At 43.6% G+C, this 13,271-nt stretch overlaps 1 long non-coding RNA gene across 1 annotated transcript; it reads left to right on the top strand.

Moving 5' to 3' along the window:
• The first annotated feature begins 1,148 nt into the window (after nucleotides 1–1,148).
• LOC128568735 (uncharacterized) lies at nucleotides 1,149–12,373 on the top strand. The gene is made up of 3 exons (XR_008375211.1): nucleotides 1,149–2,307; nucleotides 9,478–9,603; nucleotides 10,978–12,373. It is a non-coding gene; the product is annotated as an uncharacterized LOC128568735 (long non-coding RNA).
• Nucleotides 12,374–13,271: the final 898 nt, after the last annotated feature.

Raw genomic sequence — 13,271 nt, 5'->3', positions numbered from 1 at the left:
TAGACAGCGATCATCTTATTTCTTGATCGAAATAAACAAAATCATCAACTTTTCCTCCGTTTTCCAAATGAAAACCTCCCCTAGCGTCACCAACTTAGGTTAGGTTACGCCATCACAGTGAAGCAGCTTTATGAAAAAGTTACTTGTAATCTGCAGGATTAGAGGAAAGCCGAGTTCCCAAGTCTGCTGTTTCTCTACCAGAAAATTGATACCAGGACCTTCAGAGCTGAAAGAGAGCAGCAAGCTTGCTGGAAATAACCAAGGACCCAGTTGCAATGATGTGGCAACAATTAGGATATGATTTCCTTTGGGAAAACGTCACTCAGCTTATTTCAGCCAAGTGTCCTAGACGTTATGGACAATTTTTCTGCACAATGCCCTCCCTGCAATTTTTGTAAATTAGAACCATTCAATTTAGCTTCAGCGTTTGCTTTGGGGGCACAAATTTGACTCTGGAATAAATTTTACAGCAAAAAGAAGGGTCGTGGTGCAGACGCGGCTTCACTGGGGGCATGTAGGCAGAGGGGAACGGGGATGCTTTTCTTCAGAAGCTGCTTTGAAAACTAGCTTTCATGAGAATATCAGATGGCTTTATTGCCTTGACTCAGGTGACCTCATCTACTGGAATGAAGTCATCCATCCCGCCGGGGAAGACAAACCTTCGTTCCAGAGAATCAATCAGGCCCATCCAGGGTCCTCCTTACCCCCTTATCTCCAGCCAGTGAGCAAGGGAGCCGTTAAAAACCTGACAGGCCCCAGAGAGCTCCTGTAACTTTACGTGCCACTAAATGAAAGAAGAACTGGAGGCTGGGGAAGCACCAGCTCGCTTCTGGGTAAGCACAGCTGACATCATTTCTGATTGGAGGATTGCTTCATTTCCAATCAAGGGATTGCTTGAGAACGAAAAAAGAAAACGGTGGCATTCCAGTGAACTTCGGGGGTTTCTCCTTCTTGTTGTAAAACTATTAACTCCTGCCAGATAGGAATGCCAGGTACACAATTGCTCGCCCAGCCTTTTTATTCCAAGCTATTGCACAACCCATGAACAGTCCAGTTAGGAAACCAATTAAAATGAGAAAGGGCTTCCCTGAATTATCCAGCAGTTGGAGGCAGCGCTGCCTTTCCCTTGTCAGCTAGTGAAAGGTTTTGATTGCATCTGCTGCAGAAGTGAAGGGACTAAGGGCAGGGGGTGCTGCCAGGCCCCCACCAGGTAGAGCCTCTCCCCAGCCCGTGGCAAGCTCTGGGGTGCTCGGGACGTCACAAGGTGGGAGCTCTGGCTTGCTTACCGCAACCAAGAAAAGAAGAACAGATACAAGTTCAAAGTTTATTCTATGATGGCCGCGCTCTGGTGAATGACTCTGTAACTTTTTTGGAAAGCTGGGGCTTTGGGCCTAGCGGCGGGCCGCGGCACCTCGCGTTCTCTGAGGCCTGGTCTTGCGCATGCGTTCTAGGAAGCTCCTTCGGCAAAGCTCTCAGTGGTGTCGGATCCTTCCATGGCAGGAGGAAGCTGACCTTGGGCAAGGTTACATCTCCTTTCTTTCTGTCTAATCGAGACTCTTCCTGTTGGCCGACTGTGTGCAGTGGACCCAGCTGGCCCAGGGATCTGCAAGGCTCCCGCGTCTGAAAGTTTCCCGCTTTCCCTGAACTTGCGGAGCAGACATACATCATTTCCGCCTGGGCTCTTGCACCGCCACCTCAGACGTGCCTGGAGCTTTAAACCTAATCCCTGTGTGGCTCACCACAGGTGCTCAGACATGGAGATGGTGGAGGTGTCCAGATTGATCCAAACTAATCATCAGGACGCCTTCCACAGTCCTTGAAGGAGAGGGAGTGCCGCTGATTCCTCTTCCCAAGTGGGCATGTGCGTGCGTGTGTGTGTGTGTGTGTGTGTGTGTGTGTGCGCGCGCGCGTGTATCTGTGCCTGTGTGCATGTATGCATGTATACTTGGGAGTGAGATATAGTTAATAAGCTGAGTAGTCCTTGCTCTCCAGGGTTTCATGGCTTCCACGCATTACTGTGGCCACTCAGAGCTCCACTGGTAGCTTTGACTGACTTTGTTCTTTGCTACTTTCAAAGTTAGAAGGAAAGCAAATCGGGCTGGCTGTGAACCTCTGAAACACCAAATGGCTTTGCCCTAGGAAAGCCCCACTGAACTCCATGATGGCATCGAAGACATTCTCCCTTCTCTTGGGGAGATTTTGCCAAGTCTTTCTTCTCTCTGGATGCTTACTCCTTTATAAAGCAAGCACAGAACCTCTTTGCTGCTGGAGCCCCCAGAATGCTGATACACACAGGACCTGGCCCAGGTGAGCACTCACTCCACCACTGACAGGTAAACGCACTTTTCTTGAAGTCTCTGATGCTCTCCACCAGAAAGAGTTGCTCTTTTGAACCTTCTGGCCCATATGATTTAAATTGTAAACTAGAACTGAAGTCGTGTTGCAGGACCAAGAGTCAAGTCTGTAGAGAGTTACTGTACAACCGTCTGGGTCTCAGGTCCAGATGAGTAACTTGGGAAGCAAGTTGCTTCATCTTCATAGAATCCATTTCTTCATCTGTGCACCATATATAATAATAGTACTTGAGCCACAGGTTGCTGGAGGATTTAATGGGCTAATGTATGCGACAGGCTCAGGTCAAGGCCTGGCTCATACCAAGTACTCTCACTGCTATGCTGTGGTCTCCTTCATATTGTTTTTCCTGGTGATCTAGACCTTGAGTGTGAGCCGGTACACGCCCTTTCTTGGGATGCTAATACCAATACCAGTTGGAAGGGATGTTGGGAGACTCTGGATGCCCCCTGTCTGTCCATACTGGACTCCCCTGAGAGTTGGTGGCTGTTGATTGAGCCTCTGGTATACAGTAAGTTCTGTCCTTTATGTTTTTACGTGTCCTAAAATGGCCAGCATTGACCTAAAGTGCCATTGGCTGGAAGTTCACTACATCACAAAGTAGGCTCTTTCTACTAAGAGCTGGCACAGTAGAGTGATTAAGAGTATGAACTAATCGCATTTGAATCCCAGCTCTGCAGCTTACAAGCTATATGATCTTAGATGAATTACTTTGATTCTATCTATCTCATTTTTCATCTGTAAAATGGAAATAATAATAGTCCCTACCATACACAGTTTTATGAGGAGTATGTGAGTGAATATTTATAATATTCCTTGAAGAATATCTCCTAGGTGTAAACCTCTGTAAGAGTTTGATTTTAAAATATTCCACTTTTGTGATGACTTAGTGTTAGAAAGTTGTTTGTCCTGTTGATTTAGAATCCATATTTTCCACTCGCAGGAGGCAAGCAAGGGCCCTGAGTTTGGAAAGCCCCACATTTTGTGCCCATTATCCCAAAGACCATTTCCCAGCCATGCTGTGCTCAGAAGGCATTTTGTTCTCGAAGTCTTTATTTCCTCATCTGTAAAATGGGTGCATGTGTCACAGTCCTCCTTAGTACCGAGAAACTTGTCTCAAAGCCAATAATAATGGATCTTCTCTGGGCCAGACTTATGCCAACTCATGCTAACTAGGATTTACGAGTCAGGCAGAATCCCGGCGGGTCAGGTCCTGAGGATCAAGGCCTTTGTCAAGAGGCCTGGAAACTTTAGAATGAGTCTCACACAGCCAGGATGATCTTCCCAAAGCCCAAATGTGACAGTATCTGTGCCGGGTCTAAACTGCTCATCCTGAGTTTCTCCCTCCACCTCCTGCCTCCTCTCTCTTCATTCCCTGCTCTCCACCCTCTGTCCTGACCCACTCACATTTGCTCCATTTTCCCTGTTCTGTCCAGAGCAAAGCTTCTCAGCTGGAGGGGGAGCCCCTCTTTCCCCAAGAGACATTTGGCAATGTCTAGAGACATTTTTTGGTTGTCATGACTTGGGAAGGTGGTGCCACTGATCTAATGGATACAGGCTAGGGTCGCTACTGAGAGCCCGACAATGCACAGGACAGCCCCCCACGACAAAGAATTATGAGGCCCCAAATGTCAATGAGCCTGTGAATCTGCTCCCTGGTGTTACTTTGCTCGTATTTTATTGACCAATAAATAATGAGGGGCAAGTCACACAGCCACAGCTAACCTCAAAGAGGATGAAAAAGTGTGATCTTACTATGGACCTGGAAGGAGAGAAACAGGTGTTAGTAAACAGCCCTGATGAACACCCACACCCAACTCAGTCTCATCCTAGAAGACTCACTTTGGATGCCAGGGAAACCCACCCGGATCATCCGCTCCCTGGCTCTGGGTGCCCACCTGGGCTTACCCCATCATACATGTGACACTTCAGCTGCCACGTCCCTGTGTTGGTGGGATTCTTGTCCCCTACTGTGACCCAGGAGGTACAGCCCAGGACTGACTTTCTGAATTCATGAGCAGTTGATCAATTAATTCCCATCCGGGAAGAGAACCCAAGGAAAAGGACAGTGAGCAAATGTTGCTGTGTGTCTGGCCCAAAGAGCTGTCATCAGCCCCCTGTCCCCACCTTGACCTGCAAGGGCATCAGAATCTGGGGCCTGAGATGGTCTATTATCTCCTCCCCTCGACCTGCCTTCTCATCTCAGCGTTGCCTGAGCTCCCAGCTGAGTTCCCCTCCCTGCTTTGGTGACGTGCCTCGGACTGGTCTGCACCTTGCCCCTCCCCGACCCTGCACACCTGCTTTCTAAGGCAACATTACCAAACTTCAGTCACTTACCTCAGATTGCCCCAGTTTGGGCTGTATCTTAGACCCACTTCTCCTATCATTTAATTAATACTTCCTTTTATCTCAACTCATATATATATATATACATACATGCATATATATGTATTTGGAGACAGAGTCTCACTCTGTGCCCTAGGTAGAGTGCTGTGATGTCATAGTTCACAGCAACCTTAAATTCTTGGGGCCAAACGATCCTCTTGCCTCAGCCTCCCAAGAAGCTGGGACTACAGGCACCTGCCACAACGCTCAGCTAGTTTTTCTATTTTTAGTAGAGATGGGTCTTGCTCTCACTCAGGCTGGTCTCGAACTCCTGAGCTCAAGCAATCCACTGCCTTGGCCTCCTAAAGTACAAGGATTGCCCGCGTAAGCACCACACTCAGTGTTGTTAGTTCCTTTAGTTTTAAAAATGCTTGAAATTTCCTATAATAAAAAATTGTTTAAAAGAAAAACAGGACGATGTAGCAGAAAGATGAGCATGGTTAGGGATAAAGAGAGAAGTCGGGGAAAACACACTGGGGATGTGACATTCAAATGTGAATGACAAAAAAAGAAACCTCCTGTGAGGCCATGGGGGGACGAATGTCCCAGGCAGAGGGAACAACAAGGGCAAAGTCACTGGGATTGCTCACCACTATCTAAGAAATTACCTGGAAAAGCCTGGAAAATGATGGGCTGAGCGATGACATTACATTAGCAACTGAAAATATTGCAGATTTGAAAATGATGCCATTTTGCAGTAAGATTGCTTCCCTCGAAACGGAGGTGTGTGTACAAACCTGATGCTTAGGATTAAAATTTCCAGTGTTTTTAAGATTTTGATTAAAATTAGCTTAATTAAAAAATGGTAATTGCCTTATTGTTTTCACTGCTTGCCTTCCGATTCCACCACTGGGATCAATCCCAGCCTCTGCCGGAGTTCCACAAGCTGCCAGTCCCAACAGCCACATGTCAGGAAATAAAAGGGAAATAAAGGGTATTTTTTTTATATTTGTGAAATACTGCACCCATGCATGTAGTGTCAAATAGCCCAGTGTGGTCCCAGCTGAATAGTAAGAGGGTGATTTATTCCCAAGGTTCTGTTTCCATTTTTGCTGTTTATGACAGCATGTCAACCGAGCTTTTTGATTGAATTACCACCTTGTATCCAGGCTGGGACCGTGCATCATTACAGATGTAAGTATAAATGTTGATGCAAATGAGTTTTCCTAATGAAAGGAGAGGCGGTTTATTTTCCCTTTCGTAATGGGTGGTTCTGAGGACCAGATTTATTTTCTCAAAGTGAGTACATGCTTATTTTTCAATTTGTCATCCTTTCTTAGCGTGAGTACCCCAATAATTCAGGTCTGCAAATCTCTTAGCTTTCATATTTTAATGTAGATTTTTTTGTTTCATTTTAAAACTGAAATCAGTTTCAGTGTGATTTATCATCAGAGAATTACCTGATGTGAAATGCTTAAGTAAATGAAGCAATAACTTTAGTCCAATCCGTGAGAGAGAGCAACTTTCAGTTTTTTAGTTATAAATAAAACGGTGAGATCCTGGTCACACTTTCATTTTATTCATTACACTGGGTGCATTAGTTATTACTGAGTTTTGGAAGGTCTAGAAGCTTCAGATGAGTCGAATTCTTTTCAAATATTACTGAATTTCATTTTTCTACAATTTGAGCGACTCTGCTTGGTGTCACTTGGTATTCCATGATCGCCTTACCAGCTGACCAAGTCTGGAGTTTATTTCACTCTTCATAAATTAGGATACTAATGTTGAGCCCTAGGCTCTCTCTTTGCATATGAAATTAACTGCAGCTTCCTCGCTTTGAAAGGATTTACCTCATAAATACTTGGCCAGTGATAGGACGACCAGGCTGAAGGGAGAGGAGCAGTGTGGGAACATTTCTATCCTACCTTTGAGGAGAGGAAGATTCTAGTGAGCTGAGCTCCTTGACAAAGCTGGCCCTCAAAACCTTCTGCACCAATTGTCAGTTTGAGGATTAACTGGGCAGGGGTCCTCCAAGGACATGATGTGAGTTTAGCCTTCTCTCCATGTGCCAGAAATCTCCCAGTGATAATAATAATGGTAATATAATAGTAATAATAATCCCAATTATTTATTATATTCATATGTATAATATATAATTAATAAATACACTAAGATATAGGTTAGAGATGTTAATAATAATAATGATACTCAAACATTTATTGAGCACTTACTATATCTAAATACTACGCTAAGTAGCTCATTAATTGTCTATATAATTAATATCTATATACCGATAGACTTATCTATATGATTAGCTACATGAGTATTATCTCATTTAATCTCCACCATCTACCTCCAAGGTAAAAACCACTATAATTTCCACTGTCCAGATAAAGAAAGATAGGCTCAGAGACGTTACATGATTTGTCCAGGATCACCCATGACTTCCCTGGAGAAGCCAAGATGAGAAACCAGACAGTTTGGCCTCGAAGCATTCTTGACCTCGCTGGCATTTTAATTAAGCAAGATTTCCACTTACAGAGGGATTTGGTCAAGTCCCTCCAATCTTCTATTTGCAGGAGGGAGAAGAAATTGTGTAGCCCTGTGATAGTTTATAGTCTGGACTTTTAAAAGTCAGATAGATGTGGCTGAGTTGCAGTTCTGGGCGTGTCCCTGAGGGAGCTGAGTGGCCTCGCCTACTCTGCTTCCCCTCTTCATACTTCAGTCCCCATTTGCAATGTGGAGATGATGATGATAATACTGTCATTGTGAAGAATGAATGAACCAATGCAGGCCCTGGATGGGTCAGAATCCGCTGAGCCCATCTAGCTATCCTTAAACTAAAATCTTACACCAGATTTACTCAGGTGGAAGCCACCTCTGGGAGCTGTTTAAAAGGGGCTTATTAATTTGCATTTCTAATTACCCTCTAACTACCTGCCTGGCCAGTCCTCTGAGGACTTGCTTGGTGATTGATGTGATACCACTTTAGAAATTTCTTTGAGTTCCTCAGAAGAAAGGTTTTCTGTGCAATCCAGCTGGTGTTACCGTTTAGAGAAATCTGAAAACCTAACGGTGCTGCCGATACGCTCATAGGGAGTTGAAAGGGGGATTATCTTTTAAGACTTGAGAATGTTGATGTTTGCAAATATTTTCTTGCTGCCTCTTCTAATACTGCAAATTGACTGCAGAGATAATGGGCAGAGGATGACATCATACCAACAGCAGCCTTTTAAGTGCAAAGGCTGGAGGAACCACTTAGAGTAATTAGGAAATCCTTAAACAAGTGTTTGCAAAGTATTGGCTAACTCATAATGTTGGCTTGCTTTTTTTTTTTTTTTTCCTGGCATCCAATGCTACAAGCCTGACCTTGAATAATTATCTACCCACTAGCTTTTAGCACCAGGAACAGAAAGGCTCCCTGCTGCCCCACCACCATCAACACCCTGCCCCCAGGACTGTCTGGCTGTGTGTGGACGGTACCACTGAACGTGAGCGCCCTTCACAAGTGAGCAGCCATTTAGAGGAAGTGCTCTCACTTGAACTGTGCAAAGTGGAGCAGCATGAGGCCCCTGCTAAGGCTTCAGGATAAAGTGCTGAGTTTCTGTCCTTTTGCTTTGGAAAGCTACCCTGTGCCCTGACCTGGGGCGTAACCGGTTATCTGGAACTTCTCCTGTCTGCCTGCTCTTCCCTCCTCTCTTCTCTTTTCTTTGCCTCCCCTTCTTCTGCCTGAGTTTTAGGCCTGAAAGCTTCATGGCCAGAAGCAATTGGAGCACTGTGGATGTTACTCCCTGAAGAACAGGGAGCAGACTCGGAAACTCAGTCTTGAACTTGGCCAGGCCCAGGAGCTACCTAAAAACAGGGGTCCCTAATCCTTCACAGCGGGTTTTAGCACCCCTGCACTCTGGCCTGGGTAACAGAGTGAGACCCTGCCTCTTAAAAAATAAATAATTGAAAATAAAGTTTAAAAAAATAAAAAAACAATAATAGTGTTTAACAGAGTTGAACAGCCACCATCATATATTACTGTTTCAAATTTAAAACTATTTAAATTCCAAAGGAAATCAAATACATACAATGAGTCAGAGACCAAGTTTCTAAATAGTTCAGAGCCTGGGGATTCACATTTGTCCACTATGTTACATTTTTTAATTATTCTCAAATTTAACATGGCCATTTTGAGGTACTAAGTTGTATGCATGTATCTATTTCCTAAACGCTTAGGAAAATGACCTGTGCCGATTAAGCTGCTGCTTCTGTTGACAATTTACTGAGCAACTTCTATGTGCCAAGTACTGTTCTGGGTAGTGAGGGCCAAGTAAGGAGAAAGATCAATTTGATCTGTGCCCTTCGGGGGGTAGGTGGCCTAAGGGAAGGTAGATATTAGGCAAATAATCACCTGTGCATAAATTTCTCTAACTCACGGTAAATACTGTGAAGGGAACATGAAGGATGTATCTGGAGACGTGATTTAAATTTGGGACGAGGTAGATTGGTGCAAGGAGGCATGGTCAGGGAAGTTTCCTTGAGAGAGGATGTTCCAGCTGATGTCTGAAGAAAATGTAGAGAACTTAATCAAGCAAAGAGCAAGAGCAGAAAGGCAAACAAAGGCTTATGCACGATCTGTTGGCAGGAAAGACATTGAGAGGCGGAGGAGCTGAAGTTCATCTTCATCTGTTCATCAGAGTGATGGGGGGCTGGGGAGGGCAGAGGAATAGTCAGGGCCAGATTAGAGAGGTTATTGTGAAGACAGTGGGAAAACATTGATTTTTTAAAACTTTTCCTTTTTTTTTAAATCAGGAAAGCAACTTGATCAAATGTGAATTTCAAGGTCCCTTGGGCTGTGTGGTGAAGAGAGGAGCAGAGAGTGAAGGGAGACCAGCTTCGCTGATGACCCCAGGAGAGATGGTGGTGTCTCAGACTCAGGTTAGTGGTGTCTAGGGAAATGACAAATATGGAAGATAGTTTGCAGGAAGAATTGACAAGTCTTGACAAGACTGGGTGTGGGTGGGAGTTGATGGGGAAGAAGTAGATCTCAAGGATGATTCCTGAATGTCTAGCTTCAGGTAGACGTTTACACAGAAGGCTTACACTGAAGACCACCAACCTGGGAGGTCTGCGGTCCCCAGGCCCCAGCTGAGGCCTGGTACTGGTCCCAGCTTCACAGCATTACAGCCTCAGCTCTGCCTCCTCTCCCCACCCCACCCTATCCATGGCAAAACCGTCTTCCACGAAATCGGTCTCTGGTGCCAAAAAGGTTGGGGACCACTGTTGTAGGCGGTGGATAAATATAAGTGAACAAAGCATCCAAGTGATTCCTTTGCTAGCTGTTAAGACCTGTGACTAGCTAGGAAGAACACCCTACATAGATGGTCAGTTCCTGTCCTTGGGAGTTAGCGGTAATGTGAAAATGGAGGCATTATCAAATATCACTGGTGTTAATAGCAATTACAGCCTGTTTCTGAACACCTACTTTACTACTATACCTGGCATCTCTTATTATGGGGGACCTAAGTATATGCACCCCTCAAGTTGATATCACTCAAGACTTTTTTTTTTTTCTTTTTTGCATTTTTTGGCCAGGGCTGGGTTTGAACCCACCACCTCCGGCATATGGGGCCAGCGCCCTACCCCTTTGAGCCACAGGTGCTGCTCCTCACTCAAAGACTTTTAATAATAAACATAAATGGTCAGCCTACTCACAACCTCCAAATGGAGATATTTATCTGTTTCTCATACCAAGTTGAGTTCTATTATCCACATTGTTCTCCTGGTAACCACAAGGTAGGCAATTGTTAAGAGAGATTTTAACAAGGTTTCCTGTGATTCATTTCAATAAGTTCTCTAAAAGAAACAGTGTATATTTTATTTTTTTCAGGAAGTAAATGATGGCATTCGTGCTATTATAAATCATGATGATTTCCATATTCTCTACCATAAAGAATCTTTTTTTCCCCCCTCTTAGAAAGGAAAATTAAGGTTGCTGTACCATGGGATCACTTTCATTATCTTTAGCATACAAATGATCTCTTAAAAAGATTTTTTTCCCTCTACATATGTACTATATCAATGATATAATTTACATTGCGTCCTTCATATTAACACTCTGATCCATCATCGCTAACAATGCAGGGTCTTTGTGTGAGGGGCTGTCGGACAAATGTTTTAGCTTGTGAGAAGACAATTGTTAGCATTTGAATAGAGAATGGTACAGGAAGGATTAATAGCCTACTTTGATGGATTAGAATGTAGAGAAATTGCTCAATATTAATATGAAAATGTTTGTGAATTGCTTGCAAGGTACCGTCAATGGGAAATGACTACGTCTGCAAGGCCTATCAGGTGAGACTTGACTCTTAGCAAAGACTTACCCACAAAAGCTAGAGGAGAGGGCTGGGATGAGAACCCAGCAGTCAACCCTTAGAGTCCCGGTGCCACTTTGGGTGCCCTTTCTGTCCTATTTTATATTCTTGATGTTAACATATCTACACTTGGGTTTATAATAAAAGAGAAAAGAATCATGGACCACAAGTTATTATTGCAAAAATTCAGCCTTTCTATCTTTTGCACAATGGTTTCCAAAATGATCATTTTCAAGGATGGGCCACAGTTTACAAACCATGATAGACAAATAGTTGCTTAATGCTGCTGCCCACAGACTCAGTCAGTGTGAGCATAATTTTAGAATGAAGCCTGAAAGACATTTTTGGATATTAGAAAGTTACACCTGGACTTTTTCATCTGCACTGGAGGCCCAGTTGTTATCTGTGCTGAGTTGCTGCTGATTCTCTTGATTAGAGCTTGAAGAATAAATCTGCATTTTTGTTTCAACAAAACTTAGAAACAAAATGGAAGAGAAGGATATACCGTGTAATAACGGAAGTCCCAGTGCACTGGTAATTCAGTTTAAACCTTCCTTATACAGACAGCGGTGCCCGTTCATTAAAGATTTAGCGGATCTACATTAACCCGAGAAGGTTGCAGACCTGGGATGTGGTGATACTTCACTCATAAGGCAGTTAAAAGTGTTTCCACGCATTGAACTGCTTGCTGGAGTAGACATGGATGGGGATAAATTACGATGGAAAGGAGAACTGTGGGCTCCTGTCCTGGGGCATTTTCTGCAACCCCAGGAGTTGGATCCGACTATTCCATTGTCTTGTGGCTCTGTTGTGGAGAGAGACTCCCATTGGCTTGGATTTGACTTGATGATGTGTATTGAATTAATAGCACATTTGGATTCAGACAATCTGTATTTCCTGAAGTAGCATTTGGCTACTCATTGCCATCCACAGTACTGGTCAGCACACCAAACTCTGAATTCAATCCCTTGTTTCCAACAGTGACCTTAAGAGATTCAGATCATAAATTTGAGTGGACTAGAGTGGAATTTCAGAACGGAGCTTTCCATGCAGCAAATCTCTATAATGACTCTGTGGCATTTACTGGTGTGGGAGCACCACCAGCTGGTGCTGAGAGTGTTGGATTCTGTATTTTACAGATAGGACTCTTCCGGGAAAATGGCGGAAAGGCGGCTGAACTGTGTGTTTCAGAGCAGCTTGCCCAGCATACTTATAAAGCTGTTCTTACAGCCTCATACCAAGTTTACAGCAGGAAAGATTCCTCAGACTCATATTGGTCAATGAAGTATCCCGACAACTGGAAAGCTTGAGAAAGCTTGAGAGTGAGGTATCTGCGGAGGGTGAAAGAACAGAGGGTCAGGGAACTGGGTAATGAGTCAACAGATGCTGGCCGAGAGACCCTCATGCTATGCTTTAGACCAGCCTTCACAGAGGTTGAAAGAGAAAGGATAAAGAAGTCTCCTACACTCTCTGGGTTGCAGAAAAGTTCTTTGTGCCTCTAAAAAGACTCCTTGCTTATCCCAAGTTGAACTGCTTATGTGTTAGAGAAGAAAAGATGAGATCAGTCAATTGCTAGCTCGCTGATTTTGATCATCTGTTTGATTTTTAAACCATCCTTATTTCCTGACATTCAGGATCTGTGATATAGTTGGGCTCACTTACAATTTCATTTAAACTTTTTATGTAGCCATAATTTACGTAAGGTTTTTAAGTTTGGACACCAATGTCTATGTTTCAAGCTGGTGGACAAATCTGCATGGCCGTGTGTCCAGACTGCTGAAAACCCTGAGGAAGACATTAGGGTCAAACAGTGGTGTGTTTTCTTTTGAAACTGGACATTTCCCTTTATGTTTTCTTAAGAATAAAGTAATTGGCTGTGTGTTGATTTTGAAAAAAAAAAAAAAGAGTTACACCTGCAAAATTTCCCTCTTGTGCTCTAAATAAACCTTAAGAATTGCATTCAACTGCGTAGCTAATGTCAGAACTCAGGCTTAATTTTTTTCTGGACCCCATTTTTTCCTTCCACTAAAAGCTCAAACAGTAAAGTACTCTCCTGAAGACTTAATATATATCGGAATATTGTGTATATAAAGGAAGCTGAATATTTAATTTGTCTCCTAAATAACAGACTTGTTCAATATAATAAAACACATTAAAAAGTACAACGAAACAATTGCCCTGAATTCCCTTCAGTAGAACCTATTCCAGATGACTTCTGGAGCTCCCATTCTC

This window comes from Nycticebus coucang, chromosome 2 (assembly GCF_027406575.1).
Source record: "Nycticebus coucang isolate mNycCou1 chromosome 2, mNycCou1.pri, whole genome shotgun sequence".
Classification (NCBI taxonomy): domain Eukaryota; kingdom Metazoa; phylum Chordata; class Mammalia; order Primates; family Lorisidae; genus Nycticebus; species Nycticebus coucang.
The sequence above is the reverse complement of the archived record's forward strand: the minus strand, read 5'-3'. Positions and strand labels throughout refer to the sequence as shown.